This window comes from Halichoerus grypus, chromosome 4 (assembly GCF_964656455.1).
Source record: "Halichoerus grypus chromosome 4, mHalGry1.hap1.1, whole genome shotgun sequence".
Taxonomy (NCBI): Eukaryota; Metazoa; Chordata; class Mammalia; order Carnivora; family Phocidae; genus Halichoerus; species Halichoerus grypus.
In genome coordinates this window covers 146,069,908-146,092,596 of record NC_135715.1, presented here as the reverse complement: position 1 = coordinate 146,092,596, position 22,689 = coordinate 146,069,908, and the positions used below count along the sequence as shown (strand labels likewise).

Sequence of the window (22,689 nt, the reverse complement as noted above, 5' to 3'; positions counted from 1 at the left end):
AAAATGACTTAGTTAACATAAAAAATTAGTCAATGTAAAGCCTACTACCTTAATTGTAAAATATGGTCATTGATACCCACTGAATGCAGAATTATCACGGTTAAAAGGTTAAGCACTAGAATGTTCCACTAAGTGGTATACTTATCACTAGTTGGTAGATTTTAACTTTTTTCTTTTTTTCTTTTTAAGATTTATTTGTTTGTTTTAGAGAGAGTGAGAGAGAGCACAAGTGAGAGGGGCAGAGGGAGAGGGAGAGAATCTCAAACAGACTCTCCACTGAGTGCAGAGCCCGCCACGTGGCTCAATCTCAGGACCCTGAGACCATGACCTGAGCTGAAACCCAGAGTCTGCCAAGAGAAACCAAGAGTGGCTTAACCAACTGAGCCACCCAGGCACCCCTTATTTCAAATATAAATGCAATTACATACATTGATTAACTATTATTTAAACCATGATCTATGGCTGAGATAGGAGAGCTTTGTTTCTATGGAAACTGAGTTGAATGTTTTGGAAAGACTAATTTTCTCATTCATTTTTTAAAAGGTGTCAAATGAGGTTTGGTCAAAAGTATTGTGGAAATTTTACAGTAAAATTGTAAATATTCAAATTATTCTAAAACCAGGATTGCTTCAAACATATATTCAAGTTTTAAATGAACTGGGGAAGAATATAACTAAAACTTGTAGATAATATATTTGTGATATTTTTATGGAAGGTAAAAAAAGCAAATTATGATCAAAGCCAGGTAAGTGCCTGGACCAAAATTAAAATATTGGTGAATGATACATGGTTACCTAATTTCTGTAAAAATAGACATTACAGGTTATGTATATATTGCAATTCTGTGACTTTCTAGTTTAAATTATTTTTAACTTAACTAACAAACCGTATCATGTTTAATAAGGGTGTTTTTATTATAATACTCATTGCAGAAAACAATGTAAATGATTCCTGAATATTTGTATGACTGCTGATGGGAAACACACAGGTGGAATGTATAAGGAAATCAATTTACTAATACATACTCAGAAGGTTTATGTGGTTGTGCCCTTTGTTTTAATGTCTATCCTTTTCAGAATATATCCTAGGAAAATATTATGAAATTTAGACCAAATGTCATGAGTAAAGAGATAAAATATAAAAATTAAAAACAACTTCCATAATTTGGGAAATAACTAAATAAATTATATTTGGTAAATATGATGCAGCTAAATTAAGCATATGTATTCATATACACATGATATATTACATTTAATTAAAAAAAAACAAGAAAGAACTGAATGTATAGCAGGAATTGGCAAACTTTTTCTGTAAAGGGTGAGATAGTAAATATTTTATGCTTTGTGGGCCAAAAAATGTCTTTTACAATTATTCAACTCTGCTGCCGTAAGGCAAAGGTAGCCAAAAACAGAGACGATGGACTCTGAAAAACAAACTGAGGGTTCTAGAGGGGAGGGGGATGGGAGGATGGGTTAGCCTGGTGATGGGTATTAAAGAGGGCACGTTCTGCATGGGCACTGGGTGTTACATGTAAATAATGAATCATGGAACACTACATCAAAAACTGAGGATGTAATGTATGGTGATTAACATATAATAATAAAAAAAAGAAAAAAAAAAACAAATGGTATGGTTCTGTTCCAATAAAACTTACATTAACAGAAAAAAAATCAGTAACTGGATTTGGCTCCAGTCCATAGTTTGCTAGCCTCTGATAAAGATTACTATTTATTCTATAAAACATTCATAGAAAAAATACCAAATATTAATTATGGTAAATGTGACTGCTCTGAGCTGGGAAGTTAGTATTGAATGTTTAAACATTTTATTGACATGTAATCCACATTTGAAAATGTGCACTTATCATAAGTACATAGCTTAATAAATTCACAAACTGAATACATCTGTTTAACCATCACTCAAATTAAAAAACAGGATGTATTAATATTTGTTTCTTTATATTTGCAGAACTTTCCAAAATTCATATTTGTGCATGTATTGCATATGCATGATGCAAAATAAAATATGAAAAATAAATATGCCTTAAAATATCCCTACTGAGTTATATAACATTTCTATTATTCATTCCCTCAACCTTTTTTTTTAAGATTGAAAAATAGTCCAATAAGAATTAACAGCAAATTGGTTCAGAAGATATTTAGTAAAATAGTTTTAATCTCCTAAGATGGATTTGGGTGGCCACAAAATCAAATATTTTCTCTCTTATTTGGCTACTTATTAACCTGCTTATATTAAGCCCATCTTGCCAGCTCCCATAATGGCAATAATTTCATGTTCATTTCCTGTAATTTTTTTCATGCCTTGTCAGAAACTTAAATTAACACTATCTCTTATTCCTCTTGAATATTCAAGATCTCTTTCAATTGGAGCTTTCTCATCAGCTCTGAAACATGATTATCTCTTGAATTAAATAAAATATTTACCTTGATCCAACCCCTAATCCCAAATTACCTTATGGATATCACAACTTATTTCTTGCTTTCTCAAAGAGACATAACTAACTAGTTCATTCACTAATTCAGATTTAGAAATTGGGCTATTCTTTATTTTTAGAGCTGATTTTTAATCTTTGACTCTGAGTCCCCAGTCTGTCTAATGACAGATAACTGCTTTCAGTTAAATTTAGTCCAATCCAGTGATTAATGAATCAATTTGTGATGTATAAATTAGTCACAGTCTAGTTAAAATTTTCCATGCCTCAGGTTCCAGGCTTGATATTCAGAAGTGAGGGAGGAGTGTAGGAAGGGAAGTCATGGACCCACGGAAGACAGCGGCACAGTGTTTGGGAAGCGTTGGCCCTTCCCTTGTTAAATGCTGTGACCTACTATCCATGTCACCCTCTTCCAAAAATAGAAAAGGCTCTGAGGCAGTCTGGAGAATATCAAATAAGAGAGCCATGCCATCTTCTGGCAGAGGCCCTTTCACCGATGTGTGTACCATCGTCTGTCCCCAACCAGCTGACCTTGTTACAAAACCTTTGACCTAGAAGCCCTCCTGAGCCCATGAAAACCTACGGATCTTCTCAGTTGCTCTCCTGGCACCAAAATCCTTTTATGACTAAACACATCATGCCAATATCTCTCTTGTAGTCCCTACATCCATTGATGTGTTATGTACATAATAGTTACCATTTTCTAACTGCAACCTGAAAAATGGTGGTGGTCACAGGGTCCCTTTTTTTTTTTTTAGATATCTTAAACATTGGAAAGCAGGTGTGTGAAAAAAATCAAATGGACTCTCTGTTTATCTTTTTCTAAAATTGTGTTCTGCTCCCCCCAGCCAGAAAGTAGGAAATGGGGATAAAAATGAAACCCATTCTTCTGGCTAAACATAAGATACCCAGTCTCCCTATCTATCTCTTGATTTATTAACAACTGACCCTACATCTCAAAAGTCATCTTTATTTTCTGTTTTTTAGCAACTATACATTCTACCTCATGCACTTGGTGAACATACGTATTGTGCTCCACATGGATATTGGTTGCAGGAATAAAAGCAATTTAAGGCATATTTCTAAAATGCTGTGTTGCCTCATTTATCTACTCCATATTTCTGTTTGTTTTCTTTACCACTCACACCTTATTAACTTTAATGCAGCCATTGCTCTATTATATAACTCCAATAAAGTGACATGAAATACAGTGCATACGTTTCAGTCTCCCTAAATATATTTCAGTGGAACATTCATCACTGTCTCCTCCATATTTTTCAACTTTTATTATGGAAAATTTCCAACATATACAAAGATATAGTAGTGTAATAAATCTTCTTCTCTTAAGTCATTATTAATCTATAGGTTCTCTCTTCTTACCTTTTTTTATTTCCCTGCAGTTTATTTATTTGAAGAAACTGGTCACCTTCCTTCCATCTTTAAGCAATATTTTTCCTTAGATTCTTGATGCATTACTCTTTGGGTTTCCTCCTATTTTCTGGCCACTCCTTCTTTTTGCAATCTTAGTATATTTCCATCTAGGATTAAAGGGTATTACTCTGCATAGTTAAAGGGGCTGCTATCCTATTCAGGATCCAGATAACAAAAAGTTAAATACAGATGTAGAGGAGGCAAAAAAAAAAAAAAAATATATATATATATATATATGTATATATAAATGCTTTAAAGAAAAAAAAATCAGGAAAAATATAGAATGTTAAGGAGGAGGTCTCACTGAGAAGCTGGCATTTGAGCAGAGACCTAGCCACAGGTGAGAGAGCAAGACAGTGTAAATCTACATAAAATGTGTCCCAGCCAGAAGGTAAGAATATGCTGGGAATGTTTAAAGAATAGAAACCTGGCCAACCTGAGAGAAAAACAATAAATGATAAGGATAGGATAAGAGAACCAAGAGATAATGAATAGAGCAGATTTATGGAGGAAAAGCAGGTGTTGACTTTGATATTAAGTTCAAGATGCCTATTAAACATCAAAGTGTGGAAATCATATAGGCAGCCAGATTGTTCTTGGGTGAAGATGTAAATGTGGAAGTTGTCAGCATATAGATGTTGTTTAGAGCCAAGAAATTGGACAGGTTCACAAATAAGCAGGGGGGAGGTGGGGGAGACTAGAGAAAAGAGAAGAGCCTAACAACTTATTCCTAGAGTAGTGCAGAGCTTAAAGGCCTGAAAGATGAAGGAGAACCAGCAAAGACTGAGGAAAATTAAATAAGAAGAGAAATTAAAAATTGCTTTGTTCTGGAAGCAGAGAGAGAAAGAAAGAGAGAGCGAGTGAAACTGATCAATCATGTCAAATGCTGTTGTGAGGTGTACTGACTAGAGTAATGAGAATTGATTATTGGGTTTAGCAATAGGGAGATTTTTTATGACATTAAGAACAATTTCAGCAGCTTCATGACTGTGAATGGTTATTTGGAGTGGGTTCAGGTGACAATAGAAAAGGAAATGAAAAGTGTGAACACAGAAAACTTGTTTGAAGAGTCTTTTCTACAAACAGAATTGAGAAGTAGAGGAGCAATTATAGAAGCCTGTGGGGTCAAGTGGATTTCCATTTTAAATATGGGAGTTATTTGCATGAAAGCTCTGGAGGAGAGGAAAAGGTTGACAATTCAAGAGAGAGATCATAAAAATTTTGTTCAAGTCCTTGAGTAAATGATACAGAATGATCTCTAGTAAGCAAGTGAAAATGCTGGCATTCATTTTAAGCACAGAGACTTCATCCATAATAATAGAAGAGAGAACAGAACGTAATGCAGGTGCGTTGGTAGACCTGGTAGAGAAATCTTTTCAAAGTTCTTTTCTGATTGGTTTTGTTTTCAGAGTGGAATAAGTCAAGATGTAAGCAGAGGTTTGAGGAAATTTGGAAAACATATGTAATAGTTATCCAAGAGAATGGGAAAGTAATGGAGTAGAGGAATAGAGTATGATTGTGAGTCATCATGAAAAAGTTGCCTGTAATTAGTGATCATAGACTATAATGTGTGAGCAGTTCACATGACTGTATGGTTTTCTTTAGGTTGGTCAGCTTGTGTAGTTCAAATGTAGGTACAGGCAGAGTTGGATAATTGCAATTGTGGTTTTATCAAGCAAATATGGAAAGCAAAGAAGCAATACACGGACATAAGGAAGTTGAGACCACACTCAATATGTGAGAATAATTGACCATAATGTTTAAACTGGGAAAGAAAGAAAATGAGAGCATGGGAGGAGTGGAGATTTATAAAAGCAAGATTAATGAATTGTAGGTCCCCATAAAATGGAAAGATTGTTGGATACTACAGCAAGAACTCACTGGGAAAGCTGATTGGTATTGAAAATACAGAGCAATTACAAGGTTAAAATTTAGGCCAAAATTGTTGAAAAGAACTTTCTCTGGTGATGGAAATGTTCTACATCTATGCTCTCTAATACATTAACCATTAGCCATATATGACTATTGAAAACTGAAATATGCACTATTGATTGCTAAAATTAAATCTAGGAATTGTATTTGGCCCCTTCTTCAATGGCTTTACACATGATACATCCTGTTTCTAAAACAGCTTTCCTTCCTATCCACATACTTCTAGGGTAAGCTTCAAGATTTAGAAGAGACACAATGTCTATTTCTCCTGTTTCCCCTTCTGTAACTGAGTTATCTGCCTTTCTGGTGTGCTCACATGGCATCTGTAAAAGGAACTATATTTTACTGATCATTATGTCTCTTTCCACAAGTGGGCTGAAGTTTTGGGAAAGAGAGGTTATATTTTAATCACCATTATCTGTAGCACCTATCATGATGCCTAGTACCTAGGAAGATTTTGGTATGTATTTGTGGAAGAAAAACAAAAAAGAAGAATTAAGGAAGAAAGAAGGAAAGGAAGGAGACAAAAAGGAAGGGAGATAAGGAGGGAGGGAAGGAGGAAGGAAGGAAGGAAGCAAGCAAAGAAGGAAGGAAGATGTTCGTGCTGGGGAGAAAAAGAAAAAATGAGAAGGAAACAATAGAAAGCTCATTACAAAAAAAAAAAAAAAAAAAACTTCCTAAAATCAAAATGTGTCAATACATGGACTAGACTGTCCTGTAAAGGAGTAGGTTTATCATTGATTAAGGTATTTAAAGAGAAAGGGTATGAGTGACTATGATAGTTTTATACCAGGCGACAGGATTCACTGAATAAATTCCAAGGTCCTGGAAGACTTAATATTTCATAACTGTTTCTTAAAAGTTGCCCAGTTTGAATGAGAGGCTATTATACAAATTAAGAATTTCTTTAAAAATCTTATATTGCTCTTTTTTACTTTCCCACACATGAAGGTAGCCACATCGTGTATATTCTTGTTACCAATAACCAAGAATTATTGGTTATTATAACTGTTAGTTGACTAATTAGAATATGAAATTTAAGCTTCACTGGTACACATTTTAATAAATGACATGAAGTATTAGAAAAATAACTGCATGAAAGTTTTCTGGGTATGAAATACTAAAAATATTTTAAAAATATATCTATAAGATAAATTTTCTACCATTACAGTCATACTAATTTCTGACATTAAGATTCTTATGACTCACAAATAAATGGCACTACATAGCTACTGTCAGTCAAATATTGAAGTCATTGGAAATTATTGAATAGAATGCCAAGGAAAAGAAATTTTTTTATAAAGGTTGATGATTACACTAATTTTAACATCAGAATGACAGGCATTGGAACATTTGCACTCATAAAATAACTGAAGTATCAGAAAAACATATGTGCATGGCAACAAAAGAGGGATTGAGTAGGAAAAACAGCTCTGGATGACATTGAGAACTTCTAAGGAACGAGGTAACCTCTATTCAAATCTTCCTAACTTCATACATTTTTAGCAAAAATATTCTCTTTCGTGCAGTGAGAAGTTGGAAAAGGTACTTACTGAAAACAATTTTAATATTATAGTTTTCTATTCTTTATTTAATTTGATGCTATTGACCTAATCGTAATTCCTTTTTGAATGGACGGAATGGAGTTGTCCAAAGCACTCTCCACTCCCTTATTCGTTCTTCTTATAATTATTAGAATAAGTTTGTGATAGATTTGGAAAAGGTAAAAGTGCCACACAGTGGAACAGAAAGAGAGGGTCAATTAAACCCATTACTGTGGCATTAGCAATGACAATTTCTCACCAGTGTGTGTTCTTTTCTTTGGGGGGGGGGTGTAAGGAGTGGGGAGGACAGGCTTCAATAATCTTGTGATTAAACAATATTTTTAAAATGGGACTGTGTTCCTTGGCAGTGACCTTCACAAGTGTTTCTTAGCTTTTTTTCCCCCTCCCCTTAGATAGGACAATATGCTGGTGTCAGGAATATGCTCTTCCTTCAGGTGAGATAAAGCCCTGGTAAAGGTTTTTTTTGTTTTTTCTTCCCCCCAACCCCTGGAGAATTAGCTATTCTATGGAGAATATTCTGTCTCTATTTCAATTGCATTTCTTCATCTGCATCACAGCTATGAGGGGATCTTTTGGCCCTTTACTGTGAGAACCTGATGTGTTTCCTAAATATAAAACCCATCAAAGTGTACCTCATGACCTATTTCCTCTCTACCATCGCACACCATAAAATTGCAACCTCAGCAGTTTCTCATTCCCATGCCAGTCCACACTCAGCCTCCAGCAATTTGTTATAACTAACATGCAACATGTTTTTTAATTTTTTTAATTTTTTTTAAGATTTATTTATTTATTTTAGAGAGGAGGGGAGGGGCAGAGGGAGAGGGAGAGAATCTCAAGCAGACTCCCCGCTGAGTGCAGAGCCCGATTTTTTGGGGGGGCGCTTGATCCCACAACTCTGAGATTATGACCTGAGCCAAAACCAGTAGTCAGACACTTAACCAACTGAGCCACCCAGGTGCCCCACAATGTGGTTTTTCTTTTTTTTAACTTTCAAAGATTTTATTTTTTTAAGTAATCTCCATACCCAATGTGGGGCTCAAACTTACAACCCCAAAATCAAGAGTCGTATGCTCTACCGACTGAGCCAGATGGGTGCCCATAGCATGCAATGTTTTTACGAGATTATGGCTTAGCAGCTTCTGCTATAGGTAAGCATATAGCAACTAGGACTCTAGAGTTTCATGTATCTACAGATTTCAGAGTAGTGCTCCGCTCTGCAACCTCAGTTCTCTGAGGTATCCAAGAGAAGTTGTTCATTTTCAGTTTGCTCAGCCTATTTTCTTGTTCTGAGATTGGAAGTGATGACTTCCAAGATCTTTATATGTCAGGGCTGAATCCAGAAGAATGAAAACTATTTCATCCAGCATTTCCAAATCCAAGAATTTATCTTTAGAACACCAATGTAGAGGTACACAAAGGAGCAGGTAAACAATATTTATTGTAGCATTGTTTAAAATAGAGATAGATGGGAAATTATCTAAAAACCAAGAGATGGGGGGGCGCCTGGGTGGCTCAGTCGTTAAGTGTCTGCCTTCGGCTGGGGTTATGATCTCAAGGTCCTGGGATCGAGCCCCGCATCGGGCTCCCTGCTCTGCGAGAAGCCTGCTTCTCCCTCTCCCACTCCCCCTGCTTGTGTTCCCTCTCTCGCTGTGTCTCTCTCTGTCAAATAAATAAATATTTAAAAAAACAAAAACAAAAACAAAAACAAAAAAACCAAGAGATGGTTGTGAAGCGATTGCAGTACAGCCAAATACAGACACACTACACATCTGTTAGCATCAAAAATGTGATAAGTTTTATTACATATTGTTATTGTTTTAAAAGAGCACTTAAAAAACAATATGTTTAGTATCATATTATTTGCCTTAAAAACGTGTGAGTGGTCAAAGGAAAAAAAAAAAAAAAAACAACCAGGAAAGACATTTAAAAGTGTTACCACTGAAGAGAAGATTTTTTTTTGCCTTTTACTCTTTTCTATTCCACTAATTTGTTTAGTGTTAAACCTGATTTTCTAAATTTTTTTAATTAAGAAACTATCACGATTAAATTACATTAGTATGAAAATCTGGCAAATTGTCTTACATTTAATTTAAGCTATATATTTATGACTTTCCTTTCCAAAGTCATGCTTCTACAATAACTTAGAGCTCCCAATGTAGGTGTCCTTTTATCTTATTGGATAGAAATCATAAAACAAATGATTGGTTCAAGAATAAACAGAATGTATAATAACTATTTATTATTTCTAAAGATACGATGAGTTGAAGTTTTAAAAATGAATCATAAAAAAGATTTCAGTTAAGCCGTTTTTGAAACCAAACATCATTAAACTTTCTTTTTTTTTTTTTTTTTAAAGATTTTATTTATTTATTTGACACAGAGAGAGAGAGAGAGGAATCACAAGCAGGCAGAGTGGCAGGGAGCGGCAGAGGGAGAAGCAGGCTTCCCGCAGAGCAGGGAGCCCGATGTGGGACTCGATCCCAGGACCCTGGGATCGTGACCTGAGCCGAAGGCAGACACTTAACGACTGAGCCACCCAGGCGCCCCCCAAACATCATTAAACTTTCTAATCAATCTTTCTCCATTGATATGGCTTAGAATATTTAACTTAAGGCTTTACAGATATTTTCATTCTGTATATCACTATAATTTTCACAGCTATGAAATGGTACATGAATATTTCAATGTCTGAGGGAAATCATTCATGGCCATAATTGTTATTCCTCAAATTATCATCATGACCGTCATCATAAACATTTGTATTTTATTTTTTAAAATCAAGACATTTAATGGAATAGAACCATTTTCCCCAAATAGTACATATATAGTTTATATCAACAGAATATTAGTAAAAGGACCATTCCCCATGGTAACCACTTAATGCATTACAAAAGATGTTATTTTTAAAACTGTCACAATAATTAAAAGAGTTAGGTTTCTTTTTTTAATTGGTAAATATTGAATACCTCAGCTTTTTTGTTTTATTTGTTTCTTGTCTTTTTGTATTTATACATAACACAGATAAAATAGGGATAAAATATTTCAAAGATCAAATTTTATATAAGATTTCCTTAAATATTTTCAATTCAGAAGGCAAAAACCCTCAAGCTAAAAATCGGTGTTTACATATTCTATGGACATATTTATGCAAACATTTGCAAAACACAAGCATTAGAAAATAATTTACTGTTACTGAACTTTTGGTGAGGCATATTACAAATCAGTTTTCATTTTTAGGCATTATTACAAGAGTGATTTAACTAAGGAAATTTTTTCTAGTGGCCTGAAGGAGTAGAAGGTTAATGGCATAATGAAGTCTTACAAAATAAACAGTAAGATTTTTACCATCTTTCAACAAGTTGGTGGTAAATTAACAGGTAATAATGTTTGCATATAAGTTATTCAAATATCAATAAGCTATATGAAAAATTACTTTAACTGACAGCATGCATTAATTAAACTAAATATTTTCTATGCAACCATCCAAACAAAAGAATATTGAACATGCAAGAATTGATATAGCTATACAACAACTACATAGCAATTTCATGACACAGGCATGTATTTCATATCACATGAGGTGAAGTTGAGAATATGTGATGAAGTCCATGGAAGGAGAGGGAACCTGAGGTTAAGAGGGAGAGATCCAGAGATCAATAGGGTGTTAATCCAAGACCCATGTTGATGAAATTGCAGGCTCAAACATCAGCATGCTTGAACTTGAACTTAATAACATAAAAACTACAGGATACAGCAAAGACTAGGATCTAAGGTGTTAAGGTTTAGCCAGGGAAGCAAGACGTTGAGCTATATATAGAAATTTGTAGCCCTTAAAGGTATAGTGGCTGAATTCAGTCTTTTGGAAGGTTTGGGGAAAGATACATTAGTAAAAGTTCTTTTGTACACATTTTTTTAAGGCAGCTCTACCAAGAGTTATTTCCATTATTGTATTAATAACAACTTTTGAATCTGAAGGATCCTGAATGACCAAGAATCAATAATCTATAGAGCTATTGTTAAACTCTGTGTTAAATGGGGAGCATATAGAAAAGATTTGGTTAAGCTGGAGAAATGACGGGATTTGGATGGGATAAGGTAGGATGCCAAGTGAAATCCAAGGGCATTAGTAAGGAACAATACCATATTTGTGTCTGATACAAGATTTGCTATGGGTTCTTATTGTACATGGACTTTGGGTCACCAAGGATCAAACCCAAAGGTAAATCTTAGTATTGATAATACATAGTAAAATTCATCAATTTAACATATGGTATAATAATTTCTAAGGAGAAATTTTTGTTTTGATTATAATGCTAGCCCACTCTTTTTGACTGTTTATGTGTTAGATTCTTATACATAGAATATGACTAATTAATATTTAATGGGAAGAGAAGAGTGTAAATCATGAGGATTTTGAAAATATTTAGGAATCTGGAATGCAGAGTTTTCAAAGAAGAAAGTTGTAAAAAGTCTGTACATGAAAAGAAGCAATTTCCCTTTTTAATCTAAATATATTAGATTGTGTTTGATGCAAGAAGAAAACCATAGAAATAAACAAAAAATACTCCTCCTGTTCATTCTTCTACTTCTAATGAGAAATCTTGACTATAAGTAAAACCATTAGGAAAGAATGAAGAACCTATATGGAACAGGTCTTAACTTCTGAGGATATAAGGGAGACCAAACATTATATACAGACTGGTCCATGGTTGCATGATCTGGTGACCATCCTGCTTACTCAGATGGTGCTTTCAAGACCCAACTTTACTCTATGGTTCCTTCTATATTCCAAATTCTCAGGGAAGCCCTATTGTAATGTATACGTCACTATCTATACCTATCTAGAGACAGGATATGCAAGCAGGAGGATATTCAAGGTTAAGCCGTGGGATGTACGTTAGGTCAAGTACACAGTTGTTGTCTTTGCTTTTTCCTGTATGCTACTACTCTCAATATATTAAACTCTGTCTTAATAGCCTATATTTTTATGAGCCCATATGGATGACCAAGAAAGAGTGAAATAAACTTTATTTCCCAAACTTTTTTCTAGCCTACTCAGTGGCCATCCATGCATTAATCATATTTAATCTACTCAAAGTTCTATAAGGTAGGTACAAGAACTAGTTCTGTTTCGCTAAGGACACTGGGGATTAGAGAACTTTAGGAACTTGTCCACATTCCAGCTCGCTAATGGGAGATCTGGGACTTGAAATCAGTCTGTGCCTCTATGCTCCTAATATCTGGTTTATTTCCCATATATTAATACATCCCTCAATTATAAAAATAATCTGAAAGCCTGACAAATAAATATATGACACAAGGCATTATTCAAGACACAAAATTGAACTAGAAATAAACATATTCTAGAGTCATTGAGGATAAATGCGTACCATCAAATGAAATGAGAAGACAAAAAGGAAAAAAAAAAACACATGGCAATCTTTCTTCCATGTTATTACAAACAAACTGATTTAGAATTGGTTAATGAGATTAATATTCAGAATGCTAATTATTTAAGTAATAGGTTGTCAATTACTCAAAAGATATCAAGATTATTTTCTTGAAAAACAAGGTGGTAATGATATACACTGTTTTTTAGTGCTACAAAATTGAAAAATAAGTAGTCTCCAGAAATACAAAATGATGATACATTTTTCTAAAATTAAATGAAATTAGTATACAAAAAGCCCCTATCAATTAATATTATTTTCTTACCTTTCTGGAAATGAACAATTATATTGGTGTCTAATATTTGTGTTTGCAAAAAGAACTATATACTTAAAAGTACCTTGGAAATCATTGTGCCCAGTCTCTGACACAATGCAGGACTAACTTCTACACCATCCCAGAAGTATGTCTTTGTGAGAATGTGGGGAGGTTCGTGTTGGGGAGAGGAGCTGTCATTCATTCTCTTTCTTAACAATAGAATCTTGAATGCCTCAAATGAAAACCAGTTACAATCTGTCATAAAACTGCAAAAAAATGTTCTTTCTCATAATAATAAAAAAGTGTTTCTATAAAACTTATAACCATTGGCCCTAATTCTGTCTTTTGGAGTTAAAAAACAATCTAATACCTCTTCCACTGGGTTCTAATAAAGGTATCTATAGAAAGGTGGGAAATTTTTATTTTCTTATACTGTGAGGGAATAGAGAGAAGAGCCCAAGAGAATTCCCTTCTGTTGTTTGCCTGCATGCCAACACAAACTACTTTAAAAAAAAAAACTGTGCTGTAACATGGTCAGGGATCAACGTAATGAATACTGCTGCTATAAAAATGACTGGTCCACAGGAAACACAAAATAAAGTGCAAGGGAAATTATCTGGGGAATTCAAACTAAAAGGAATTCTGGCTGGTGAAGAAAATATAAGATTTCTTCAGGGGATTCATACAAAATTTCTCTTACCTTTTTCAGATACAGAAAATCAGGGAAAGTTGAGGAGTAAAGTTTATCAGAGCACATTTTTTTTTAAATCACTGAAACAAAATAATACTGAAAATGTTGAAAAGTTTGAGTGTAGATATATATTACCTGATTGTAAGTAATATTTTTAATATTTTATTTGAAGTATCACAAACTTATAGAAAAAGTATACAAAACCAAAAAATAAGATAATAATATGCTAGTATAAAATATCTAGGTGTAGTCAGTGTTAACATTTTGTATTAGTTTATATTAAAAAGTATAATATTATAAATACAGTTTTACTTCCCATGGCATTCTGTCATCATCCTACTTCACTTTCTTCCCCCAAAAGTGATGAAAACTATTTTAAAATTTATTATGTATTATTCTGAAGCATATTATTATATCTGTTATGTATGTATTTATACATACATAAAAGTATATAGTACTTTTGGTATTTGAGTGTTAATAGTGACTAGCTTTCTTTATTCAGTATTCTCTTTGTATGATTTGTGAATGTCAATATATTTTGCTCTAGTTCATTTATGTACACTATTATAGATAATTATAATAAAGAGATTTCTTTATCTATCCATTTTCTTATTGGTGGACAGTTGTTTCCAAAATACTGCCATTATAGATAAGGCTGCGATAAAACTTTTCTAGATTATACAGTTATATTAATCAATAAATTTCTTTCTATGTAATCTCTTCACAAAACATTCTTGATAGTTTTTCACATAATTTAGGTAGTATTATTATAAAAGCTATAGTTATACATTTACTTGGACAGAAATCGTTATCACTTAATAGTTTTCTGAAATATTCTAAACAGTTATGGAAATTTCTTTTAGGAAAGATCAACCTTTAAAAGCTCTAATTAACTTGGCTTTGTAGTTATGGAATTATAGCAAGTTATTATACTCTCACATGCTTTTTACATAGAGTTTTCTACATTTCTACGAATACTAGATTATCAGCTTCATTCTATACTGCATATTAATCTAGACCTTGAGCAGAGAACTGAATGGATTTAATGTAACTGAAAACAAAAGCAGCATGATTTGAGAAAAGTGCATCCCCATTTCTGTGCAGTTTCTGGCCTTGAACCTCTGCATCTGGCACAATCTGGAACACGAACCAGGCAAATCTACTTAGAATAGCTTGCGAGCCAGGGCTCAATAGGTTCCCTGGATTGATATAAATAGCTTGAAGTGAACTAGAGGGAAGACCAATCTTGTAATTGGTGGAGCAGATGGTCCAGCATAATCTTTGAAGTTAGTTATTTCCTTGTTCAAATTATGGCCCCAGCAATTACTAATTGTATGACCTTGGGTGAATTTTTTAACTTCAAACCTTTAGTTTCCTTATCTATGAAATGGAGATAATAATTTCAAGTTTAGCCCACTGGCAAATGATACTGATGGATAATTGAATGTTGCTTTGTTCCAGGCATTGCAGTATATGCTTCAATGTGTGTATTTATTTAATGCCCCATAAAGCAATTGTTTTTAAAGTCCTCATTGAACAGATAAGGTAATGAAAGTACATACAAACAAAATAAATTGCAGAAGGTTACAAAGCTGTTATGTGGCAATGGTGTGATCCGACCTAAGTCATTGTGGATCCATGGCCATCACTATTAATCCGTTGAGAAATTGTGCCTCTTAACTTGTACTTATCTTTAATTCCCTCTATTGAAATAGATTGTTTCCAGCTGCACCTGCAGAAACCTTATAAGCAGAGGTCCACAAAATATTTTTTAGTTATTCAAGTACTAACGGGAAAAATATTACTTTGGGAGTCCTAAACCAAGTGTTAGCCTCAGGACTACTCTAATTCACAGAAGACCTTGAGAATTGAATTTTCTTAGCATTTATGTGCTTCAGATTTCCATTTATAAAAAGCAGAAGTTGAAAGTTCCACTTTCAAGCTAGCTTGAAAATGATATTTGTAAAAACATACTCAATATATGCTTTCTATTGTGTTTTTAAAGATTTTATTGATTTATTTGAGAGAGCGAGAGAGAATGCACACACGTGAGTGAGGGAACGAGTACAGGGAGAGAGAGATTCTTAAGCAGACACTGCGCTCAGTGCAGAGCCCGATGTGGGCCTCGATCTCACAACCCTGAGATCATGACCTGAGCTGAAATCAAGAGTCGGAAGCTTAGTCGACTGAACCACCCAGGACCTCCTCTGCTGTGTTTTTTAAAAACCCATAATTCACAATTATACAGGCAACACAACCCAACATTTTTATATATTTTTTGAAAATTGCCTTACAAGCTTTATATGCCATATATGAAATGTTATTCAATTGCTTTCTCAACACAATCATTCGTCTTATGTGAACAACCTCCGCTTATACCAAGATGTTTTTTAAAAATGCTTTAAAAAATATGTAGGTGAAGAATGTGAGATCAGTTGCAGATTTTCCATATTATGCCGCTTATTATGAAGGATTTCATTCACCTCTTTACTGCTCCTGATTTCAGAGTCATTGACACTGAGGTGCAGATATTCAAAAAAGATAACAGCCTCAGCATTCTTGGCCTGAAGTTCTACTCTCAGACATACATACTTGATGCTCATCTATGGTCTTTTGGATGCCCACACATGAATACCATCTGTTAAGTTGATAACATATTAAACAGAATGAATTTATATTTTGGCAATTTGCACGGCACTGGGAGTAACATTTTGAAGCCGGATTTGTGTTCTGTGGTACCAAAGCCATATTTTCTTTAATTTGATGACATCTGCAGATTCTAAAGAAAATGATGCCTTACAGTTGAGGAAAAAGGAAAATGTAATTTCAGAGATGATTCAGTTGCCAGAAAACAGATTATGCATATGTATAAAATTATTAAAGTTGCATAGGGTGTCAAATGAACAAGAGCATAAGAAATCAAATTTTTAAAAAACTCGAACTTGTGTTGGTCCCTAAAATTGGGACTCCTAACTAAATAATAAAAAACAAAATAGGGCACCTGGATGGCTCAGATGGTTGAGCGTCTGCCTTCAGCTTGGGTCATGATCCCGGGGTCCTGGGATGGAGTCCCGCATCAGGCTCCCTGCTCCTTAGGAGCCTGCTTCTCCCTCTGCCTCTCTCTCTCTCTGTCTCTCATGAATAGATAAATAAAATCTTTAAAAAAGAAAAAAAAACAAAATAAATGCAAATGCAAAATAAAATGAAGTAAAATAATGAAATCTTTTAACAAGAGCCACATATTTTGAAGCAGAGACATTTTGGCATTTTAAAAATATGATCACTTTGGGAGACATCACCAAGATGGCAAGACAGGAGGTTCCTGACTTTCCTTCTTCCCATGGATGTACTATGTATATATAGCTACACATGAATCAATCCTGAGAGTAATCCAGAAACTAACAGACTGACTCCTACACTTTGAGGAATGTATCAAAACAGGTAAGAAAGATAGACACACTGTGGCCATAAACAACACCCTCAGTGCGCACAGTGTCTTACAATGAAGAACCCTGAACTCAAGGGTTATATCACACATCTAGCACCCTAAATTTAAGGCTACCACATGAGGGGCAATTCCCCAAAACACCTAGCTCTAAGAGCCAACAGGGCTCAGCCATAGGACCATAGTAAACAAAGAAGCAGCTTCTAAACAGATGTATAAGCATTTCTCATAGCTCTCCCCTCCAGGCTCATACTTACCAATAATCGTTTTTAAAATAAATGGACTAAATTTTCTAATCAAAAGACATAAAGTGGATGCACAGATTAAAATTTTCCAAAAGAAAAAAGACCCAACTCTATGCTGCCTACAAGAGACTCGTACCAGCTAGCTTTAAGAACACATATAGCCTGAATGTGAAGGGTCATACAAGATATTTCATGATTTCCAAGTAGAAAATCTGAACAGACTAACATGAGTAAGGAGTTTGAAGCAGGAATCAAAAACATGTCAACAAAGAAAATCCCACAAAGAGATGACTGTACTGGTGAATTCTACCAAACATTTAAAAAAATTAATAACAATACTACTCAAATTCTTCCACAAAACTCAAGAAGGAGGGTATGCATCCAAACTCATTTTATGAAGCCAGCATCACCCTGATGCCAAAACCAGACAAGGACACTATAAGAAAAGACAACTACAGGGTAAGATGCTTGACTAATAAAGAAGCAGAGATCCTCAACAAAATATTATCCACAACAACAAAAAAATCAACAGCACATTAAAAAGGTCATACACCATAGGGGCACCTGGGTGGCTCAGTTAGTTAAGCATCTAACTCCCGATTTCAGCTTAGGTCTTGATCTCAGGGTCATGAATTTAAGCCTTAAAAAAAAAAAATCATACACCATAATCAAGTAGGATTTAATCTGGGTTGCAAGGATAGTTCAACCTACACAAATCAATAAATTTGATATCACATTAACAGAATTAATGATAAAAATCATATGATCATCTCAATTGGTAGATTGACATATGTAAAGAGAAATTAAAACAATACCACTTACAGTAGCATAAGAAAGAATAATACACTTATAATAAGTATAAATAAATATAAATTTAACCAAGGAGGTGAAAGATCTATGGAGTTGACACTTGAACAACATGAGAATTGGGGGTGCTAACTCCCCACCACATAGTTGAAAATCTGCATATAACTTTTGACTCCCCCCAAAATTGACTACTAATAGCCTACTGTTGCTCAGAAGCCTTACTGATAACATAAATAGTTAATTAACACATATCCTGTATGTTATATGCATTATATACTGTATTCTTAATAAAGTAATCCAGAGGGGAAAAATGTTATTAAGAAAAACATGAGAGTCTTTCTGCACTACCCCAGGAGGGGTCCATACAGTGTTGTTCTGCATTCCTGTCATAACTTAAAGGGAAACTTTCACAATGTCTAGAACCCTTGATGTCCTGCAAATGAAAGAAGAGGATGGCCTCAAATTCCTTGTAGCAGGAACCCACTTGGGTGGCACTAACCTTGACTTCAATGGAACAGTACGTCCACAGAAGGAAAAGTGATAGCATTTACATCCTAAATCTGAAGAGAACCTGTAAGAAGCTTTTGCTGTCAGCTCCTGTCATTATTGCCATTGAAAACCCGGCTGATGTCAGCATCATATCATCCAGGAATACTGGACAAACTCATAGAAACAGAGAGTAAAATCATGGTTGCCAAGGGCACTGTGGGGAAACTGGAGACAGCATAAAAAAGACACAAAGTTTCAGTTATAAGATTAATAAATTCTGAGGATCTAATGTATAATGTGATGACTATAGTTGATAATACTGTATTGTATAATTGAAATTTGCTGTGAGTTTATATATTAAGTGTTCTCACACACAAAAATGTAAACTATGTGAGGTGATGGATGTATTAATTAACTTGATTGGGGAAATCCTTTTACAATGTGTGCATATATGAAATCATCACATTCTACACTTTAAAGATACTATAATTTTATTTGTCAATTTTACCTCAATAAAACTGGAAAAAATGTAGAAATATTGTCACTTTGATTATGTATTTAACTTCATTTACTTCTGGCTTATTTTATTCTGATTAGTCTAGTTATCAATGGGTAAATCACCACCATATTAGGCTACACTGAAGTGTTATTTTTTGGAGTAAGTAGGATGTCCTATTGCTGTAGGAAAAAAAATTATCCAATACATTCATCAGCATGCTGAGAACATATTTTTAGTGGTATTTGGTGATTAGTCAGAATTCACATGATTCCAGAATTGTAACAGGAAACTGTGACAATCAGCTTATTACCATATGCTTATGATCCCAAAACTATTAGTTATTAGTTTGTAGTTTTATTTACAAATATTCAGCTAAGTAAAGGCATAGTAAGTGTGGTTAACTAATTACTAACAGTTCATAGAAAATTCAGTGTTTCTTTTGATTCAAATATTTGGAAAACTTTAACAGATGTAAATTATTTTTCTTTTTGTTTTATATAGTCAATATTAATTAAGCATGCTAATATCTTTTCTTCTTAGATAATCATTTTGGAATATATAATTGGCTAATTGTTTTTATTACAGAGATAGCTTTATAATATTTGCTATGATAAAGCCATCATTAAGTAGACACCACCACCTTTCCTTTGCAGATGGCCTTAGTTTTACAATCTCCTCAAAGAGCATCACCTCACAAATCTAATTTTGATGCCAGCCTGGCCAGTATGAAGCCATTCAGGAATATTTTTATAACCAGCATAAAACCTGCAGTATATGTGTGTGAGAGAGAAATTACATCAAAAAGATAATTTTACTCATATTTCTCCAAATGTTTCAGGACATATTAAGAATGGCCACAAGTTTCTGGGATATATTAACTCAAATTGGATTTAGAAAATTTATGTAGATATAGATCCATATAATTTTGCCTCATTTCTAATATTGCTTTTTATAAATCTAAACTTCAACTGCAGGAGTGTTGATAGAAGAATCATCTGTGAAACTTTTTCCACCCTATGCCAGTAGTTCTCAAATTGTTGTTGCCATATTAGCAACCTCAGCGTCACCTGGGAACTGGTTGGAAATGCAAATTATTAGGCCTTCACCCCAGTCCTCCTGAACGAGAATGTCTAGGAGTGGATTCAGCAATCTATATTTTAATAAGCACCCTATTTTTCTCTTACAGGTGTTTAAATTTGAGAACCACTGCCCTATGCTATTCCCAACCCTGGAGGTAACAACTTTTCAAAAGAGGACCTCCCAAGTGATTTTGATGTGCTGTTTTATGAAATGAAATGTTACTGACTTCTGAAAATTGTCAGACCAAGACAATTTTAATTAGGAGTTTGAACAGATTTGTCTAAGGAAATGTTTTGTAGACACATGCTCCAAATGGAACATAAAGATCATTGCTTGGTTCTCTTTCCCTTCACTCACATTACATCAACTAGAAAAAAAAAAAAATTCCCCCAAAGTAGCCTCACCGGTTAATTTCATACCTGGCTGCACAGAAAATGCTAAATAGAAAAGATCTCTTTAAGTAATAAGTACAACAACTATAACCATACTGGCAATTGGTGTTGTATTTTCTTTAGCCAGAGAAATGAAGCATGAATTTGCAAGGGAAATTTGAGTTAATTGTCATTTATCTAATATGCTACCATATCCTGGGCTGTAGCACCAATGATGAGGCAAGGATCACTGCAGATGAATTGCAAGTATCTATTATCAAGCCATAGGTAAAAACACTATTTTTACAATAAATCTGAGTGATTAAGCCAAATGTAGTCTATTTCTTATATCATTTGTGTTAATGCTTAAATATTAACTGAAAATACATATTCATTATTAAAGTAATGGAGGGGGCGCCTGGGTGGCTCAGATGGTTGAGTGTCTGCCTTCAGCTCAGGTCATGATCCCAGGGTCCTGGGATCGAGTCCCGCATCGGGCTCCTGGCTCAGCGGGGAATCTGCTTCTCCCTCTCTCTCTGCCTCCCCCCCTGCTCATGCTCTCTCTCTCTCTGTATCTCTGTGCCTCAAATGAATAAATAAATCTTAAATAATAATAATAATAAGGTAATGGAGAATAATATTTTAAATATTGAGTCTATTCAGAAATATCTAATAATGTTTTAGAAATCATTTGTTTCAGCCATGGTCCCTATAGTGAATATATCACTCTGGGTATACACACACAAAATAAGAATGCAAATTCAAGTGGTCATAAAATACTTGCAAGTCATTCACATCTGTGTCAAGATGAGAATGTGCCCTTGAGGAGACATGTGAATTGCATCGCCTTTGTCTCCTGTTCTCATCCCTTGCTTGCTCAGCCATTGAATGTTGCTGCCACAGAAATCCATGGAAACATACTCTTACAGAGTACTTCATTACACTGCAGGTGATGTGAATAAAAAGCAAGCTCTTAGCAGACGTCACAAAATGATTTTAGGATGGTGATGAGGAAGCAAACAAAGTGTAAGAAAGAAAGAAATTTAAAAAATAAAAAAGGGCTCAGTTTGGGGTACCTGGAAGGCTCAGTTGGTTAAGCGTCTGTCCAACTCTTGATTTCGGGGGTCATGACCTCAGGGTCTTGCGGGGAGTCTGCTTGACGATTCTCTCCCTCTCCCTCTGCCCACTCTCCCCTCCTGTGTGCTCTCTCTCTCAAATATATAAATGTTTTTTAAAAAAAGATCAGTTTTTAAGCATATTAAATTAGGGAATAGAAAGACCACAAAGTGAAGAGAAAAATAAAGAAACAGAAGCTGGAGTTTAGTATAGTGTTAATTACTTTATTGTTATTGTCATTGTCAGGGAGGAAAAACTTTAGGATTAGTAATTGTGGCCCATAAATTAAACTGATAAAAGACAAATTAACAGGAGAAAGGACAAAGTTTATCCACATCGGTTCGTGGAAGCTCACAAGGGAAGTGGCTCATAAAAGTGGCTAGAATTTAGAGATTATATACCATTTTAGTAGGAATGGGACAGGGGAAGAAAGGTCACTTAAAGAAAAAACAAATGACTTTTAGGAAAGACAAATGGAACTTTAAGAACTTCTAGGGGAAGTATGTTAGTGTTGTGATCATGTTTGTTTATGCAATTTCTCACTCAGTTGCTGACTTCTCCTTTCCAGTAATAGGCGTAAATTTCCCTTGAAGGGAGATTATAGCAGTTGACTTTTATTTTTGGAAGGCTCTACTTTTAGGCGGGTAAGGGGGGTAGTGTTCAGACAAAGCCTTTCTACTGAGAATCTGTTGATTCTCAAGTGTCTTCAGCTCAAAATAATTTTTATGCCACAGTGGTATATTCTTATCCCTTCATCATTTTATCTTCTCATTAATAGTCACAACTAGCACCGTGTGAAGAAAGAATAGAGGGGGGAAAAGTGTAATTGTACTTCTTGCTGTCATCAATCAGGGATA

The 22,689-nt window shown here is 34.5% G+C and overlaps 1 long non-coding RNA gene across 2 annotated transcripts in view; it reads right to left on the bottom strand.

Moving 5' to 3' along the window:
- The window catches only part of LOC144381638 (uncharacterized), a 97,687-nt gene that overhangs the window by 30,540 nt on the left and 44,458 nt on the right, over positions 1-22,689 (bottom strand). Inside the window, exon 3 of one of the 2 annotated variants that reach the window (XR_013447253.1) lies at positions 16,782-16,936. The exons of the other annotated variant lie outside the window; for it this stretch is intronic. This is a non-coding gene — a long non-coding RNA (uncharacterized LOC144381638). The remainder of the gene's footprint in view (positions 1-16,781; positions 16,937-22,689) is intronic. 2 annotated transcript variants of the gene reach the window in all.